The sequence below is a fragment of the Aedes albopictus genome, chromosome 1 (genome assembly GCF_035046485.1).
Source record: "Aedes albopictus strain Foshan chromosome 1, AalbF5, whole genome shotgun sequence".
NCBI classification, from domain to species: domain Eukaryota; kingdom Metazoa; phylum Arthropoda; class Insecta; order Diptera; family Culicidae; genus Aedes; species Aedes albopictus.
This window is the reverse complement of record NC_085136.1, coordinates 333,335,962-333,354,193: the sequence shown is the minus strand read 5'-3', so window position 1 is coordinate 333,354,193 and position 18,232 is coordinate 333,335,962. Positions and strand designations below refer to the sequence as shown.

The window sequence follows — 18,232 nt, the reverse complement described above, 5'->3', positions numbered from 1 at the left end:
CAAGAAATCATATAACCCAAGCTGTTTGCACCATTTCATTGCAGAAACGGAGAACTGATCATCCCACCATACAAAAATCCAGCTCACTACTTTCAATCTAGTACTTCACTGATTGCTTCCTATTGGAGAATTTCAAAGCTTATTTGTGGAATCTTGTTTTTTTTTTAGTGCTACATTATAACTAACCGTGTTGTTAAGATAACTTCCTTGAATGATGTTTTGCGTTTCAGAGAGAATTATTCATAAGATATGCCCAATACCAAACTACAACAGAAGCAGTCCTAGATCGAACATAACACTTATCCTATTACAGCCTCCATTCACACACACCCGACAACGCGTTCGTTATTTCTCTTCCTTAACAAAGCATTGCTCGATCGGTGGCAGAGGCACCTGCTGCTTGGGGGACTGCTGACATTTCTTCCTGTCTGGCAACACTTGCCTCGCTGCAGGAGCGTACAGCTCTTTCAACCGTGCGCACTCTCCGGGCCGACGTCGCTCCACTATAATCGGATGGTTGTGGAAACCACGCAGTTTTATGGTTGGTTTCTCGCCCTGTTTGCAGCGGACCGTCGAAGCACGAGCTGTGCAACTGGGGATGAAGATGAAACGATGGTAATTTTGCTAATGAAGTATAACTGTGGATGGCTCTTACCTTAAAACTCTGTACTGATTACATGACCAGTACTGAAAGTCGCCGTGAAGTTTGCCACGCGTGTAGAGATATCCGTTAACGTTCAGCTGAGTTTTACCACGTGCGCTTATGACGAATGAAATATCTGCAAAGTTTATGATACCTCTTAGAGAATGTGTTGATATTTCATACGAGGCGCGCATCACAAGAAAGAAAATCACAAATTTGTCAGTCTACATATATTAGTGACTTGGGCATTTTGAAACATAGCTACGGTCACAATTGTATACTAGAACATCAAAACAGTGCATAGAAAATTGATTCAGTTTTGCTTCTTTTTAGATCTGGAAAGGGCAGGGCGACGAGGCTCCACATCTGGCAACACTTTCCGTTTGCGGTCATACTGCTCCTTCAGCCTGGCATATTCTCCGGGTCGGCGTCGTTCAGCGATAATTCCATGATTGTGAAAGCCGCGCAGTTTGATGGATGGCTGTTCTCCTACCTTTTTACGTCCAGTATTAGCACGAGCTGTGCAGCTAGAATGATGGAAAAGTGTCAAAAGCATTAATAATGATACTTTGAACAGTTCTGAAGTTTCTACCCAAGAACACGGCGCTGATTGCAACACCAGTACATGGCGTCGTCGGTTATCTTATCACAAGTGTAAAGATGACCGTTTACGCTAAGTTGAGTTTTTCCCCGGCAGCTCATGACGAATGAAATGTCTAAAAGAAAACGTGAGGATCATTAGACAAATAAAACCAATCTACGATCAAATATAGTAATAAGATACGATAGTTACATATTGTTTCATGCCACTTTTGTACAAAAATAAAAAAAAAACTGGCAGCCCTGAAAATTATTTTCCAGCAATAAAATTCATTCATAACGACTCCAAAAAAATTTCACTTTTGTGTTGAGAAATATGAAACAAAACTAGCAAATTTTTTAAATGATAAACCATGACATTTTGCTGGCAGTATATTTTCAGAGTTGGCAAATTTATTTTTTTGTTTATTTTTGAGTACTGAAATATAACAACAACCAAAATACAGAATGAGGTGGTTTCATCGAACAGAAAAAATCATCAAGAATCAATTGCATAATACTTAATAATGCTTAATATTTTCCTTTCAGACTAGATTTTTGCATTATTCGTACTTTTATCAAGGTTGTAAAATAGTGTTTAGACCTCATTCTTTATGATTATTGGAGATCTTATATTCAGAAAAATATGGCGTCAATACAGCTAATACATATCACATTCAAGATTCTTCAAACTATAATTTTGGATTCAGGGATCCTGTTTCGAGCATATAGTAAATCAGATGACAATCGTGATAGAAGTGCTAAGCTTTGCGCTTGCGCTTGCGACTTATTTTAGGACACTCCGCCGTCGGTAGATGGTTGTGATCATTACAAAACTGCGATACTGCTCCATTAGAAGTGATTGTTGTAACCCGTGCCGTACAGTTCATCCTACGCCACATAGTGCAATACCAACGGATGCAGTGCTTCTTTGTCCTTCGTTTGCAGAAGTGGTATCCCTCGTATTCCAATTTTTGGACTCCCTTATCGGTACAAAAGTATCGCATGGCGTTGACTTCGTTACCTGAAAAATAAGAGTTATTTCGTTGGTGAGATTTTGCTTCTTTGATACTGATGATTGTCATTTGGAAACCTTCTGAAGTTTTTCTGGTAACACTGAAAATGTTTTTCGCAAACTATTTAAAAACGCGTCATCTCTTATAATTTCAGAATAATTTAGGGGGTTCAAAATTAATCTTAGATAACGTTAACTCATAAGTTTCATCGGAATCTTTCTTTTTGATAATTCAGTAAATTGATGAGATTGCTTGTTATTACAAATCAAATATGTAATGTATGTTACTATTGTTTTTAAAAACAGACGATTCTTAAAAGTAATCGAAATTATTTATTAGAAAAAATCTGACGATTTGTAATTTGTAGAACTCGACGGATTCCAATAGATTTTTGGGTGGTCGCTGGTAATGAGATCTATTTCAATTCAAACTTCACCTATGACTCAGTTCACTGCTCCTATTATCACTGAGGAAACAAAGAAGTCGCATGACCTGTAGGTTCAGTAGCGATTCGTATATTTGCCCTTGTAAAGAAACGGCAGCGCGGCATCAGTTTCTAAGATTCAGCTCGTACTTCTGAATAGATTTTTCTGCGAAAGGTGTGGTCAGCAGTCGCCCTTTGGATGTATCAACCACTACTGGTGGATGATTGTGAACATTGTTTATCCGTATTATCGTTCCGAACGAATCGGTTGTGATACGTACGTTACACTTCAGGGCCGGCTCCTTCACACAATACCACCGGGTGCTGGTCTTGCAGATACGCCTCCTCGTAAAATAATGTCCACCGATTTTCAACCGAGGAAATGTTCCCTTTTTGCCATTGATGTACTGGACTACAGCATCTGTGAAAAACATACGTATTTTCATAATGTTGAATTCCATAGTTTAAAGTTAAGTTTTTTTCTGTCAACTCTGAACACTGTAAAAAAAACTAATTCCTATGAGGCAACTGAAACGAATATAAATCAAAAACTGCAACCAAATCGCATAATGGAAAATGAATTAAAACATTGAATTGTAACATGAATTAATTAGACTAATATTAAGTTATAGAGGTGTTGAGGGAAAAGTAAAACAGATGATTTTAAGATTGCGTTCCTGGCAACCTTGCCCCTCTTCACAGAATAATCTTATTTTACTACATATCATAATAAATAAACGTTTTCAATGGCTTTCCTTATTCACGACAGAGGTCTTTTCCTTACTGTCCGTGACCAGAACACACTTCAACGGTAGCGGAGGCAGCCGTTTCCTTTTCCGTGGCAACACTTCCTCGTTCCGTTCGCGGGCGCACTGCTCTCGCAGCTTGGCACATTCACCGGCTTTCCGACGCTCCTGGATAATTTTGTGGTTGTGAAATCCACGCAGTTTGATGGACGGCCGATCTCCTTTCTTACCATGACCGGTAGTTGCGCGTGCAGAACATCTACAGAATTTAGGGAAAAATGTAGTTGATGTATTCTTATAAGATTAATACACTGTGATATCTTACCCAAGTACCCTATCCTGATTGCACGTCCAAATTGTAATTCTTCAGTTGTTTTTGCTCGAGTGTACAAATAACCATCGACGCATAATTGAGTTTTGCCGCGTTTGCTAATCACGAATGAAATATCTGAAATTTAAATAGCGATTACATTCAATTATTAGAACTGCAGTACTAGATCAATTTGATAATATAAGCAAAAAAGAAGTGTTATTAGATTTCGAGTTTATTAAATAATAAAATTATGCAAAACTCCATCTCGACAACCACTAACATACGACGATTTCAAACTGCAGTACTAGAATCACTGAACGAACAATGGGGTACGTTCGGTGTAGTACTAGATTTGTAGTATTGAGCAGAATTTTTGTATGGTGAGAAGGTCAATTCTCCGTTTCTGCAAAGAAATGGTGCAAAAAACATGGGTATTATGATTCCTTGCCTAATTTGATGCTGTTTGAGCAAAACTTTGGATAACTTTGTTGTTTATGTTGCAAGAAATGGAGAAAACAACAACACTGTTGCCCAAAGTTTTACTCAAACAGCATCAAATTAGGCAAGGAATCATAATACCCACGCTTTTAGCCCCATTTCATTGCAGAAACTGAGAATAGACCTTCTCACCATAATAAAATTTAGCTCATTACTACAAATCTAGTACTTCACCGATCTGTCCTATTCAACCATTCGAATTCACTTCGACGAGGATGGATTATCGCCTCCCAAAACACATTCCACCGGTGGAGGTGGTGCTCCCGATGACAATCGTTTCCGCTTTTCTGGCAACATTTCCATCTCCCGGCGTTCCATGGCGTTCAGTTTCAGCAATTTGGCACTTTCTCCTGGTTTGCGGCGCTCCAAAATGATCCCGTGACTGTGGGTGCCCCGAAGCTTGATCGTGGGCGTATTGCCCTGCCTTCTGCGGCTGGAAATGGCTCGCGCCGGACAGCTGCGATAGGTTACGAAGAAATCAGTTGTAATTGATCTGAATTTCATGGAAAATAATGAAGGCTGCTCACTGTAAAACTTTGTACTGGCTGCAGGACCAATACTGGAATTCCTCGGTCGTTTTGGAGCGGATGTAGGGGTATCCATTGACACATAATTGAGTCGCCCCTCGTTTATTAAGGGTAAACGAAATATCTGAAGGTATAAGAAAACATAATCTGGTTAATTAAGCTGATGTACTAGATCAACTACGGCACAAACCAAATACATGACCAAATATGAATAACACTACATTTTTTGTTCATATTTGTTTCAGATTCAATAAAATATCAATTCAATGAAATGTCTGATCAAACAAAAGTTGGCATCTATACCATTGTTTCAATCTATGAAGAAACTCTCAAGAGTATCTTATAAAAAACGGTCCAGATGTTTTACAAAACAAGGCATTATTAAAAAAAAAAAAAAAAAACAAAAACATTTCTATATGTTCACCATGGGTCTTATAGGGGAACTGACAAGGATTTAAAAAAAAATGTTAAAAATCCTGCCAGAAATTTCAAAAGATTTCGAGATGAAACACTTTTTAATGATCTTACAAGAATGAGGAACTCTTGAAGAATCCCTCCAGGAATCAGAAATCATATCCTAGTAAATCGCAAAAGTCCTTACCAGAACATTAGTTTTCAAGGAATAGGACAAATCGGCGAAGTACTAGATTTGTAGTAATGAGCTGAATTTTAGTATGGTGAGAAGGTCAATTCTCCGTTTCTGCAGTGAAATGGTGCAAAAAGCGTGGGTATTATGATTCCTTGCCTAATTTGATGCTGTTTGAGCAAAACTTTGGGCAACAGTGTTGTTGTTTTCTCCATTTCTTGCAACATAAACAACATAGTTATCCAAAGTTTTGCTCAAACAGCACCAAATTAGGCACGGAATCATAATACCCACGCTTTTTGTACCATTTCATTGCAGAAACAGAGATCTGACCTTCTCACCATACTAAAATTCAGCTCATTACTACAAATCTAGTACTACACCGAACGTGCTCCATTACAAGAAATTCCAGAATTTAATCAAAAACCCATTTCCAAGCAATTTGCCAGTATCTCTTCAAAAAAAAAAAAAACCCTACGGGGTCAACTCACAAATCTGGGGAGAAATTTGAAGCATGACTTCGCCCCATGTGCAGCCTCTGTCTTAAGTCCATAACCAATTTAAACCACCATCACTGAACCCTCAAATCCCGCATCGGTTGGGAAGCTTGACCTTCTAATACCTTTAGCATTTTCTTCTGCATCACGGCGCTCCAAAATGACATGATTGTGAACGCCCCGTAGCTTGACGGTAGGATCGCCCCTCCGTTCTCGACGACTCGAAACGGCCCGAGCCGTGCAGCTGAAAATGAATGGATATCGTTAGTACGCTTTTGCATAGTTTTAAAGAAGAGGCGTTACTCAGTTACCGTAGAGCTTTGTATTCTCTGCAGGTCCAATACTGGTAATCCTCGGTTGTTTTCGAACGGATGAAGGGATACCCATTGATGCACAGCTGAGGTGCTCCTCGTTTGTTTAGTATATACGAAACATCTGGAAGCGGGGAAAGTATTAGTCATTTGGTGATCAGGTTGTAGTACTAGATTCACTTATTCAGAATAGACTGCAAATACATCGCTCAATCCTTGATTGTTTATTAAATTGCAGAGATTGTCTAAATAACACCTATTTATCACACTCATGGTTAGTTATGCGTAATCTAGTACCCCATTTATCCACTACCACCTTCCACTGCAGTGCACCACCGACGTCAACGGGGCCACTTCGTTTCTCCGTTTTGCCCGCCAATAGCCACTTGAATACGGAGGTTGGGTATGTTCATCACAGGTTATCCGGAAGTAGTACTATCCACCGATTTCCTTCGTCACAGCCCGTGCTTTGCAGCGATATTTGTTGTAGCAGGCACATTTCCAGTTGGTGGTGTTGTGCCTCTGCTTCTCGCGGAAATACCCGTAATTTCCATGCCTCAGCATAAGACAGCCCTGAGCGGTTTTCCCAAAGTAGGCCCCACAAGAAAGACCTACGAATGTACAGAAAATAGGGTTAGTTCTGTGATCACGATGTTACTCTAGGTACACTTTTGAAGAAAAACGTGGCCGATTAACATCCTCATAAAGGTTTATTAACTGTGGAAAGGTCAAATTTGTACCTTTCAGTCCTTGATTGTTTATTAAAATGTACAGATAATTATCACACTCATTGTTCCGATACTCATAATCTAGTACCCCGTTTTGCCACTACCACCTTCCACTGCAGTACACCACCGACGTCAACGGGGCCACTTCGTTTCTCCGTTTTTCCCGCCAACAGTCGCTAGAATACGGAGGAGGATGGGTGTGTTCATCACAAGTTATCCGAAAGTAGTACTCTCTGCCGATTTCCTTAGTTACAGCCCGCGCCTTGCAGTGATTTTTGGTGTAGCAGGCACATTTCCAGTTGGTAGTGTTGTGCTTCTGCTTCTCGCGGAAATACCCGTAGTTTCCATACCACAACATAAGACAGCCCTGTGCGGTTTTCCCAAAGTAGGCCCCACCAGAAAGACCTACGAATGTACAGAAAATAGGGTTAGTTTTGTGATCACGGTGTTATTGTACACTTTTGAAGAAAAACGCGACCGATTAACATCCGAATCAAGGTTTATTCACGGTGGAAAGTTCAAATTTGTACGCATCTTGGCCGTGGTTATGGGTCGACTTGGTGATTTTCATCATCAACTGGCCGTCGAGCGCCGTTTTGGTGACGGCTCTGGCACGGCACTTCAGCTTCCCATACAGCGAGCACTTCCAGTGGCAGCTTTTGATGGCCTCGCGGTCCTTGACGTAGGCGAATCCGTTGTACAGCAGCAACGTCTTCCCACGCTGGGTGTAGCCGAGCTTGGCGGCCATGTGATGTTTGGATGGTACTATAACGGGTAGAAAATGTTGAAAATTATAATCAATTATTAAATAATAGTAACTGATACGTAATACAATCAGACTATGATGGAATATGTGTAACGAGAAATTTAAGATGCTGGAGACATGGTAATGGAATGATAATATAATTACAATGTTTTGTAAATTTTACATATATTCCTGTTGATTTAGTCGAAGCGACATGGGACATTGGACCTTTTAGTATTTGAAAAAGATACTTGATAACAAATGTTTTGACGGCAATTTGATCAATGAAGTACAAGAATACTGTTAAATTACGGTCGATTGTATATTTTATTGCCACAAGCTTCCGTTTTCAAAATTTTACCACCAAACATAGTCGACTAGCAACTACTCGGAACTAAACTTTTTGCTCTTCCAACTCGCTTTCCGTTTCTCTAGTAGTTGTTCCCGGTAGCGTTGATAGTACCGAGCCGACGATAAATGCTGCTTCGCTTTTTGTGTAGCCTTAATAAGCGACATTCGGAGTTCATCCGCGGTGATGCCATCGTCCTCCCAAGCAACTGCAAGTGTTATAAAGAGACACGAATCGTTACAATCTAGTACTTCAGCGATGCCCTGGAAACTAACCTAGCAAACAGTTGGTGAAGATCTCGTAGTCTTTCATTGCTTTCCGAGGATATTGCGGATTGCTAACCCCATGATACGTGTAATTCTCCAGAGATCTATCGCTGAAAAGCCTCCTGATGTTCGTAGAAATATTATGATGATCGCCCACCTGAGATGACACGTAGCGAATCTGAAATAGGAGGCAATCAGTGAAGTACTAGATTGAAAGTAGTGAGCTGGATTTTTGTATGGTGAGATGTTTAATTCTCCATTTCTGCAATGAAATGATTCAAACAGCGTGGGTTATATGATTTCTTGGCTAATTTGATGCTGTTTGAGCAAAACTTTGGGTAACTGTGTTGTTGAAGTTGCATGAAATAAATAATACAACAACAAAGTTACCCAAACTTTTGCTCAAACAGCATCAAATTAGCCAAGAAATCATATAACCCACGCTGTTTGCACCAATTCATTGCAAAAATGGAGAATTGAACATCTCACCATACAAAAATCCAGCTCACTACTTTCAATCTAGTACTTCACTGATTGCCTCCTATTGGCAATAAACAGTCAAAGCTGAAACGTACACACTTGCATCGTCGGGGACTTACGTATTCTTTCCGAATGAATGGATCTGCTCTGACAGCTTTCTCCAAGCGTTCGATGTCTTCTGCACGTTTCAGAGGAAACGTGAATCCCGCTAACCGAAGTGATCTTATTGCAGTATTGCCTCCAGCGGAAACTGTAGCTTTGCTCTGGTCATCATCGGAGCAGATTTCTATCATCACTAACTCTTGTTCTGGAATGGGGAGGAGTTGGCATGGTTAGTATCCAGAAATAAATAGATTTTTTGTTGTAAATTTGCAGTTTGTTTAGCTGAAGAATACAATCTAACAGTTTATTTCGTTTTAATTGTTTATTTTTTTATGTTTTACTTGAAGGATATTTGAAAAGATCAATGGAATTTGGAAGTGTGCAAGTGGATTTGAATATTTTCAGATAACAAAAAAAAAACATTACTTCTACCAAATAAAGTACTTCTGAGGCATGGTATGGTAGTGGTAAGGTGAAATATGCATTACAGTAAGTGTATCAATTTAAGGGTGATTACAATTCATTTATTTGAATATAAAATAAACTTGCTTCAGGATGAAAAAAATGTAAGCATGTTACCATTCATTAATCGTAAAAACTCAGAGCACTAAAACAATAAAGAAACTGAGAGTCTCTAAAATGTTAATAATTGGGTCAATAGGGTACACTAAAGCTCTTCAAGTTTCAAATGAAGTTCCCTTTCTTTTTTCGCAACTTGCTTTCACAATTTTCCTAGCACGGAACATGCGCTGCCGCATACGGTTTCGACTTTGCTTGATCGCCGACGTCAGCTGGAAGGCAAGCTCGACATCTGTAAGTCCTTCCGCTTCGTACGCTTCTGCAAAGAGGTGCAAATCGAGTTAGTTGATTATGATCAGGAAGCACGATAAAACTAATACAGCATACCCATGAAGCAGTCGGAGAATATGTCGTACATTCGCATGGCACGTTTTGTTTGGCCAACAACGTTAACTCCATTGTAATTGTAGCCAATGAGTGATTCATCCGCGAAAACGTTGTGCACGAAATTGACGATTTTGGTATCCCTAGGCTTGAGCTTCAGAACATCAATCTGCAAGGGAAAATGTGAAATTACGATCTAGTACTACACTCTTTTTGATGACAGCAGCACGAATGGTACAGAGCCGTTTCACATCATACCCGTTTGGCTTAGTGATAGTTGAATAAGTTATTAGGACAACACGCTTTTCAGTCTACATTTCATTTGTTGTCAGCGTCATTGTATTCACAATGTTAAAAAAAAAAACAAAATGATTAAGCAAATAGCGCTGTGTTGATGAAAGTCTCGCTGGTTTGTCTTTTTAATAGGTTTTAAGGGGCCCAGATATGTCCTGCCTGATGGAGCACCAGAGGAATGAGAGGCCCAAAAAGGGATGGCAAAAGAGTAAAACTTGATTAAGGAACAAGATATGATGAAGAAACCCTACAATCGATTAGAAAATAAGACTCGACCAGCTCTGAGAACTGTTCAGAGCTTAAAATAACACTCGATAAGGCAGCCTGCGTGAATAACTACGCACCAATAGAATCGTTAAAGAATTTGTAGCGTCGAATTCTTAGGTATGCACACAGTAAGTGGTAGTAGTTGATATGCTATTCTGAAGTGGTATGGAGAATAAACTAATTGTAAACAAGAGCATGTAATCATGACGAATTGTTTCAACTGGTTATTGGGCCAGAGTATGTCTCACTAGTATTGGATGTATGAGACCGTTGGGCTACAACGCAGGATAGCATCAATGGGAAAGATAGGTGATACAGAACAACTGGACGTCTGATGCCTGCTCAATCAATCAAACAATCTAAAGTATTCCGAAGGAGAGTCAAGTTACGATTTTAAACTTTAGAATGTTGAGGACCATGTAACGCTATTTTATTGAAAGAATCAAACGGTGATAGAGATCGGTGATCAACCGATATTGAACGACTGCGGTACACGTACAAAAAAAAAATTGAAAATGTAGCTTTCAGTACGCTACGTCTGAATGTGAGTACCTTATCAATTTGTCTCGTGTTGTCCTTTGAAAGACAACCGTGACTAATAAACTAAAACAAAAAATAAAATAAAAAGAAAATTAATATCAGAATCATAGAGTGCTGCCGAAAAATGGCAGCTCCGACAGATATTATGCCAAACGGACATGATGCCATACGACCTGCATGCTAATTATTTCAAGCCCTCCAATCTAGTACCACACACTTGCCAGTCACTTACATATTCCTGCCTGATTGTGGAATCCTTCTTGACAAGTTGTTCCAACTGTTCCACTTTCCTTCGTTAAGGGGAAAGATGATTCCAGATCGAATCAGTCTGGTTCCAGTATTAATCATTTTCGGCTGTGGATGTGCTTTTTCCTTCTTAATCTTGATCTTTGATGATGGGGCATTTGCCTGAATTTTATAACGACCGTCGGCGGTGCGGACGAAATAAAAGTTTTCTTCCGCTGACTTTTCCTTGGTGAAGAGTTTTCCTGTAAGGGGTGAGAATTAGGGCGTGGTTAGTGAGAAATCGAAGAATTTAGTACTGTATGTAGATATGATAAATAAAAAGAAAAGGTCTGGTTTCATTCTTTATTTTTACATCTGCACTAGCGCTTTCCACCCGCAGGATGGTTATGGAGTTCGCTTTCTCTTTTCACAACTTGCTTTCACAATTTTCCTAGCGCGGAACATGCGCTGCCGCATCCGGTTTCGACTTTGCTTGATCGCCGACGTCAGCTGGAAGGCAAGCTCGACGTCTGTAAGTCCTTCCGCTTCGTACGCTTCTGCAAAGAGGTGCAAATCGAGTTAGTTGATTGTGATCAAGAAGTACGATAAAACTAGTGCAACATACCCATGAAGCAGTTGGAGAATATGTCGTGCATTCGCATGGCGCGTTTTGTTTGGCCAACAACGTTAACTCCATTGTAATTGTAGCCAATAAGTGACTCGTCCGCAAAAACGTGGGGCAGGTAATGGACGATTTTGGTATCCCTAGGCTTGAGCTTCAGAACATCAATCTGCAAGGGAAAATGTGAAATAACGATCTAGTACTACACTCTTTTTGATGACAGCAGAACGAATGGTACAGAGCCGTTTGACATCATACCCGTTTGGCTTATTGATAGTTGAATAAGTTATTAGTACAACACGCTTTTTCAGTGTACATTTCAAAAAAACAAAATGATTAAGCAAATAGCGCTGTGTTGATGAAAGTCTCGCTGGTTTGCCTTTTTAATAGGTTTTGGAGGCCCAGATATGTCCTGCCTGATGGAGCACCAGAGGAATAAGAGGCCCAAAAATGGATGGCAAAAAAGTAAAAACTTGATTGAGGAACAAGGTATGATGAAGAACCCCTACAATCGATCACAAAAGGAAGACTCGTCTAGCTCTGAGAACTGTTCAGAGCTTAAAGTAACACTCGATAAGGCAACCTGTGTGAAGAACTACGCACCGATGGAATTGTTAAATAATTTGTAGCGTCGAATTCTTAGGTATGAACACAGTAAGTGGTAGTAGTTGATATGATATTCTGAAGTTGTTTGTTTGTTTGTTTATTACCAGGGATTTTAACCTTTTATGGGTCATTCATCCCGTATATTCTGAAGTGTTATGGAGAATAAACTAACTGTAAACAAGTGCATGTTTACCTGGAATTAATGAAAGCGTAATCATGACGAATTGATTTTACAGGTTATTGGGACCGAGTATGTCTTACTAGTATTGGATGTACGGGACCTTTAGACTACAACGCAGGATAGCATCAATGGGAAAGTTAGTGTATCACCTAACAACAACTGGTCGTCTGATGCCTGATCAATCAATCAAACAATCTTAAGTATTCCGAATGAAAGTAAAGTTACGATTTATACATTAGAAAGTTGAAGACCATGTAACGCTAGCTTATCGAAAGCAACAATTGATAGAGATCAGTGATCAACCGATATTGAACGATTGCGGTGGTTGTTTTCAGTACACGTACAAAAAATTGAAAAATGTAGCTTTCAGTACGCTACGTCGGAATGTGAGTAGCTTGTCAATTTCTCTCGTGTTGTCTTTTGAAGGACAACCGTGACTGGTAAACTAAAACAAAAAATAAATAAATATCGGAATCATAGAGTGCTGTCGAAAAATTACAGCTCCGATAGATATTAAGCCAAACGGACATGATGTCATACGACCTGCATGCTAATTATTTCAAGCCCTTCAATCTAGTACCACACGCTTGCCTGTTACTCACATATTCCTGCCTGATTATGGAATCCTTCTTCACAAGTTGTTCCAACTGTTCCACTTCCGTTCCTTCGTTAAGGGGAAAGATGATTCCAGATCGAATCAGTCTGGTTCCAGTATTAATCATTTTTGGCTGTGGATGTGCTTTTTCCTTCTTGATTTTTGATGAAGGGGCATTTGCATGAATTTTATAGCGACCATCGGCGGTGCGGACGAAATAAAAGTTTTCTTCCGTTGACTTTTCCTTGGCAATTATTTTTCCTGTAAGAGGTGAGAATTAGGGCGTGGTTAGTGAGAAATCGAAGAATCTAGTACTGTATGTAGATATAATAAATGAAAAGAAAAGGACTGGTTTCATTCTTTATTTTTACATCTGCACTAGCGCTTTCCACCCGCAGGATGGTTATGGAGTTCGCTTTCTCTTTTCACAACTTACTTTCACAATTTTCCTAGCGCGGAACATGCGCTGCCGCAACCGGTTTCGACTTTGCTTGATCGCCGACGTCAGCTGGTAGGCAAGCTCAAACTCTGTAAGTTCCTCCGCTTCGTACGCTTCTGCAAAGAGGTGAAAATCGAGCTAGTTAACTTCTTACGTTTACAAAGCACAATAGAGCTAGTCCAGCATACCCATGAAGCATTTGAAAAATATGTCGTACATTCGCATGGCGCGTTTGCCATGGCCATTACTGTAATTGTAGTCAATAAGTGAATCGTCCGTGAAAACGTTGTGCATGTAATGGACGATTTGCGTATCCCTTGGCTTAAGCTTCAGAACATTAATCTGCAATGTAAAAAAGAAATCATGCACTAGGACTGTATTTTTTCGTAAACCGGAACATCGTTTGGCACAAAGCCGTTCGACATCATACCGTTTTGCAACAATCAAAGTATAAGAAGAGATCGGAGACGGCTCTGATGGCATATGACCTAAAAACTTTTTTTTAAGCTGATGGTCATAATCTAGTACCACACGCTTGCCAGTCACTTACATATTCCTGTCTGATTATGGAATCCTTGTTCACAAGTTGTTCCAACTGTTCCACTTCCGTTCCTTCGTTAAGGGGAAAGATGATTCCAGATCGGATCAGTCTGGTTCCAGTATTAACCATTTTTGGCTGTGGATGTGCTTTTTCCTTCTTGATTTTTGATGAAGGGGCATTTGCATGAATTTTATAGCGACCATCGGCGGTGCGGACGAAAAAGAACTTTTCTTCCGTTGACTTTTCCTTGACGACGATTTTTCCTGTAAGGGGTGAGAATTAGGCGGTGGTTAGTGAGAAATCGAAGAATCTAGTACGGCATGTATAAATGATATGAAAAAAAAAACAAAAAATCTAGTGTTTTATTCTTTATTTTTACATCTGCACTAGCGATTTCCACCCGCCGAATGGTTATGGATCTGATTCTTGAGAACCAGACCTCCACTACCGTCCAGGGTAATTATCCGGGCGCGGCACTTGAGCGAACGACTCTTCGAGCACAACCAGTAGGTTTTATCTTTGTGAGTGTTATTGCGAGTAAACACGTGGCCACCCATCAGCAACGTCGGGCGTCCCGTACGACCCACCACCACTCGCAGATCCAACGGGGAGGGCAAGGACATTGATCGATAGAAACCGGCATCGCTGTCGCTATCTGATTCCGCCGGAGGGTTCTGGTACTTCCTTGCAGTTTCGGCTGTTGTGGAAAACGAACATTGAATATATGTGTGTTAGATATGATTGATGAAAGGAGACAGCTGTTCGAAATACACGTTTTGCACTGCAAACATCTTGGTCATTGCGCTTTATTTTCTAAAATCATCTAGCGATTCATGCCTAAACGTACGGCGGATGATTATGAGGTCGAACACCATGGATTATATTGGAACTATTGACGCACGTGGTAATTCTGGCAGGACACTTTTCGATTACGACTTTGGTGCATTTCCAGTAGATTCTCGTTCCCTGGGAGAAAGACCTCCCGAAGCTGTACCCATCGATGGTGATAATGGTTTTACCCATTTGACTGAAACCATGACTGATCGTATGACAAGACGGGTCCAATATTCTCGATCGCCGTTCTGCAATGAAGGAAATTTAAATGAGTTATTACATTTGGATTTGATGGCACAAAATAGAAAAAAAATCAGTTCAATAGGACACGAACGGTGAAGTACTAGATTTTTAGAAATTAGGTTGAATTTTGTATGCTGTGATGAGGAATTATCCGATTCTGCAAGAAAATGGTACAAACAGCGAGGGCATTGTTTTCTCCACTTCTTGTCTCTTCAACAACACAGTGATCGAAGGTTTTGCTCAAACATAGTCAAATCTGGCAAGAAATTCTAATGCCTTCCAACTTGTTTTGCACCATTGCATTGCAGAAACGAAGAACATACTATCTCACCATACACAAATCCAGCTCAACACAAAAAATCTAGTACTGCACCGACCGTATTCTATTAATCTAAAATATTTTTTTAGCTTAAATCACGGAACAATAAGTTGTAAACTCACTTATAAATGTGGAACCTCTTGTACGGTTTACAAAATTCAATGCCCACGGATTGAAACCTGAAAAAAATGAAAAGAAAATGTGAGTACAAAATAACGCCAGTAGATATCAGCAACGCTGGAAGTCATGTAAGACCATCGCCATTCTCATATCCAACACTAGTTAGGTGGGCCATCTACAATCGGAAATACCATGTCGCTACCCTGCACGAGCCAAGAGACATATATTTGAAACGACCATTTAGAACAGTTCGATGCACAAAATGGCTCGGATTCCATCACAGTGAGTTTCATCATTGTGCTTTATTTTCCCAAATCATCAACTGACTTATTTCTAGACGTCCGGTGGATGAGTGTGAGGCCGAATGCTGTAGAAAATTTTCGAACTATTAAGGCCGGACGGGACGGTGGCTGAATCGTCCGCCATTGCTCTGTCGTTAAAAAGATGCAAATCTCAACTTCTACTTCATATTTTCGACTAGAAATTTGATCGTTCATTTGCTCACTTTTGGTGAACAATCGACTAAAGTTTCAGCTACGTCAGTGCAGTAGAAATTGACATTTCCTTCTTCAAAATCGCGAGGCAAATTGTTAGAAAGAGAGAAAAGATAGTAAAAATTACACGTCGTCCCGTGCGGCCTTAACGGAAGTGGTAATTCTGGCTGAGCACTTTTTGGTTTTGACTCTGGAACATTTCCAGTAGATTCTCGATCCCTGTGCTGAGGATCTTCGGAACCTGTACCCATCGATGGTGACTATGGCTTTACCCGTTTCACTGAAACTGTAACTGATCATGTGGCAGGACGGGTCTAATATTCTTGTATGTGGTCCTGCAGAAAGAAAAAGGAAAAATCATTATTGATTCACATTGGTTTTAGATTAGATTAAGCAAAAAATTGGTGTTGGGGAACGTTGTCCCTATTTCGACGAAACACATATTGATAGCAGTGTGTACTTCACATCTGCTTCAATGCTGTAATATATTTAAACAATGATATAATATACACTTAAAAATAACAATAATTATCTTACATAATAGTTTTACATCGATCCTACTAGAGACGCAACCTATCCAACAAAACTGCTAGATCTTTGTAGGCTGTTCCATTTTTCAGATAACACCTATCTATATGGCAGTGATGCCAGTTTCACTCAAACACTTCCCAATTCGCGGCAACAGTTGGATTGAATTTACATTAAATGGAACTGCAATGGATATAGCCTAATTTTTAATAAATGTCTTCAGAATTTCGCTTTACTTCAGATCAAATTATGTACTAACTAAACGGTTTCCGAAGTTACTTTGAAAGGTACATCTTTCAAGAGTTATGTTAGCCATCTTACGTGGAAAATTAGTTCTACTGTCAACGAAAGTTGAAACGTCCACATGTATCATGTAAAAGTGAACGTCACTGTCATACGTTGCCTTTGAAAATGTGGCGAAAAATACGCAGGATTGCACATATAATTTAATTGGTTGAATGAAAAGTGTGTCTCAAGTAACATTTTAATGATTTATGAGTCCTGTAGAGGATTTGAGAACCATCATAAAACCTCATCCCTTTTATTATTATGATTGCTCTTAGAGCCTCTCAAGTCTATTTGACTAAAAATAGTTACTTGGGTTAAAGTGTGTGTGACAGAATATTCTTCCAATGCGTCAAATAGTTTTTAAAATCTGATCATTCGATCTTAATTTTGAAACAGTGATTACTGTACATTGACCTACCTACAAATCTGGACTTGTTCTTCCTTTTGTGGCAAGCAGCATTCAGTGTCTTCGTGTTCCAACCTGCAACAAATAAATATACAATGTGTAATTATTGTTGAACTTAGGTTAAATTCCAGTAGTTACTGAAATATCCAAATAATTAGTAAACAATATATTTGTCCATTGCAGCGTGATATTGTAAGTACTAAAGGGATTCACAGAATTTGACTAATCTTATTTAACAGAACGGCCTCCCGCCTATTCATTATCCCACCCTCGGCATTAGTAGCGAGTCCTTGCGATACATTTGTAAATCATGATTGTGTTGGTCGTTGGTCAGCCTTACGTAGGTAACGCTTTCGATGGCAGTGGTTATCGCACGAACACGGTATTTCTGGCACCGGAACAAAGCACACCGCCAATTAGTCGAGTCGGGAAAGTCTCGATCTTTGACGTACTCGAACCCCCGGTAGAGCAGCTTCTTGGCCTTGCGTTGACTTAGCCCGAACCGGGCTACCTCCATGTCCGACATCTTCTGCTCCAAGTTGTTTGCATAGACTTTGGAGCGTCTTCTGTTGAGAACTGCTGGAAAGAGGAGAGTGTTACCCACATTGTTTGAGGTGAACACACAGAGTGTAGTACTAGATTGAGTAAACTGTAACGAAAAATTCGCATTCCGTAATAATCATATTTAATTATCTTTTATTCATAAACACTCTAGATTGCACAGTTTGGGCAAATGAAGCAGCGGCAGCCAGTGCACTGCTACTTCCAACCAGAAGACTATCGTTAAGAAATGATCCTGCCAGGGCCGAAGAACTTGGATCTAACATCGGCGGAATAAGACTATTTCGCCTACTAGAGCCACCACCGGCGGCTCCCGACGACGTGTCGTGGTTGTGCACATGCTTCACGTTCATGCGCGAGTTGATCTCATCGATCACGACAATGCACGGACACTTGCACTTGTAGTACTGGTTGCA

General features: G+C 40.0%; 1 long non-coding RNA gene across 1 annotated transcript; it reads right to left on the bottom strand.

Annotated features, from left to right (window-relative positions):
* Positions 1-78: 78 nt before the first annotated feature.
* On the bottom strand, positions 79-17,937 carry LOC115264260 (uncharacterized). Its single transcript, XR_009996755.1, has 18 exons — positions 15,542-17,937; positions 14,033-15,105; positions 13,671-13,824; positions 13,051-13,598; positions 11,665-11,830; positions 11,047-11,596; positions 9,717-9,882; positions 8,828-9,648; positions 8,238-8,406; positions 6,438-8,170; positions 6,141-6,264; positions 5,955-6,073; positions 4,747-4,870; positions 3,734-4,676; positions 2,944-3,667; positions 1,236-2,246; positions 656-1,170; positions 79-592 (listed from the first exon to the last, which is right to left on the bottom strand). It is a non-coding gene; the product is annotated as an uncharacterized LOC115264260 (long non-coding RNA).
* Between the last annotated feature and the right edge of the window lie 295 nt (positions 17,938-18,232).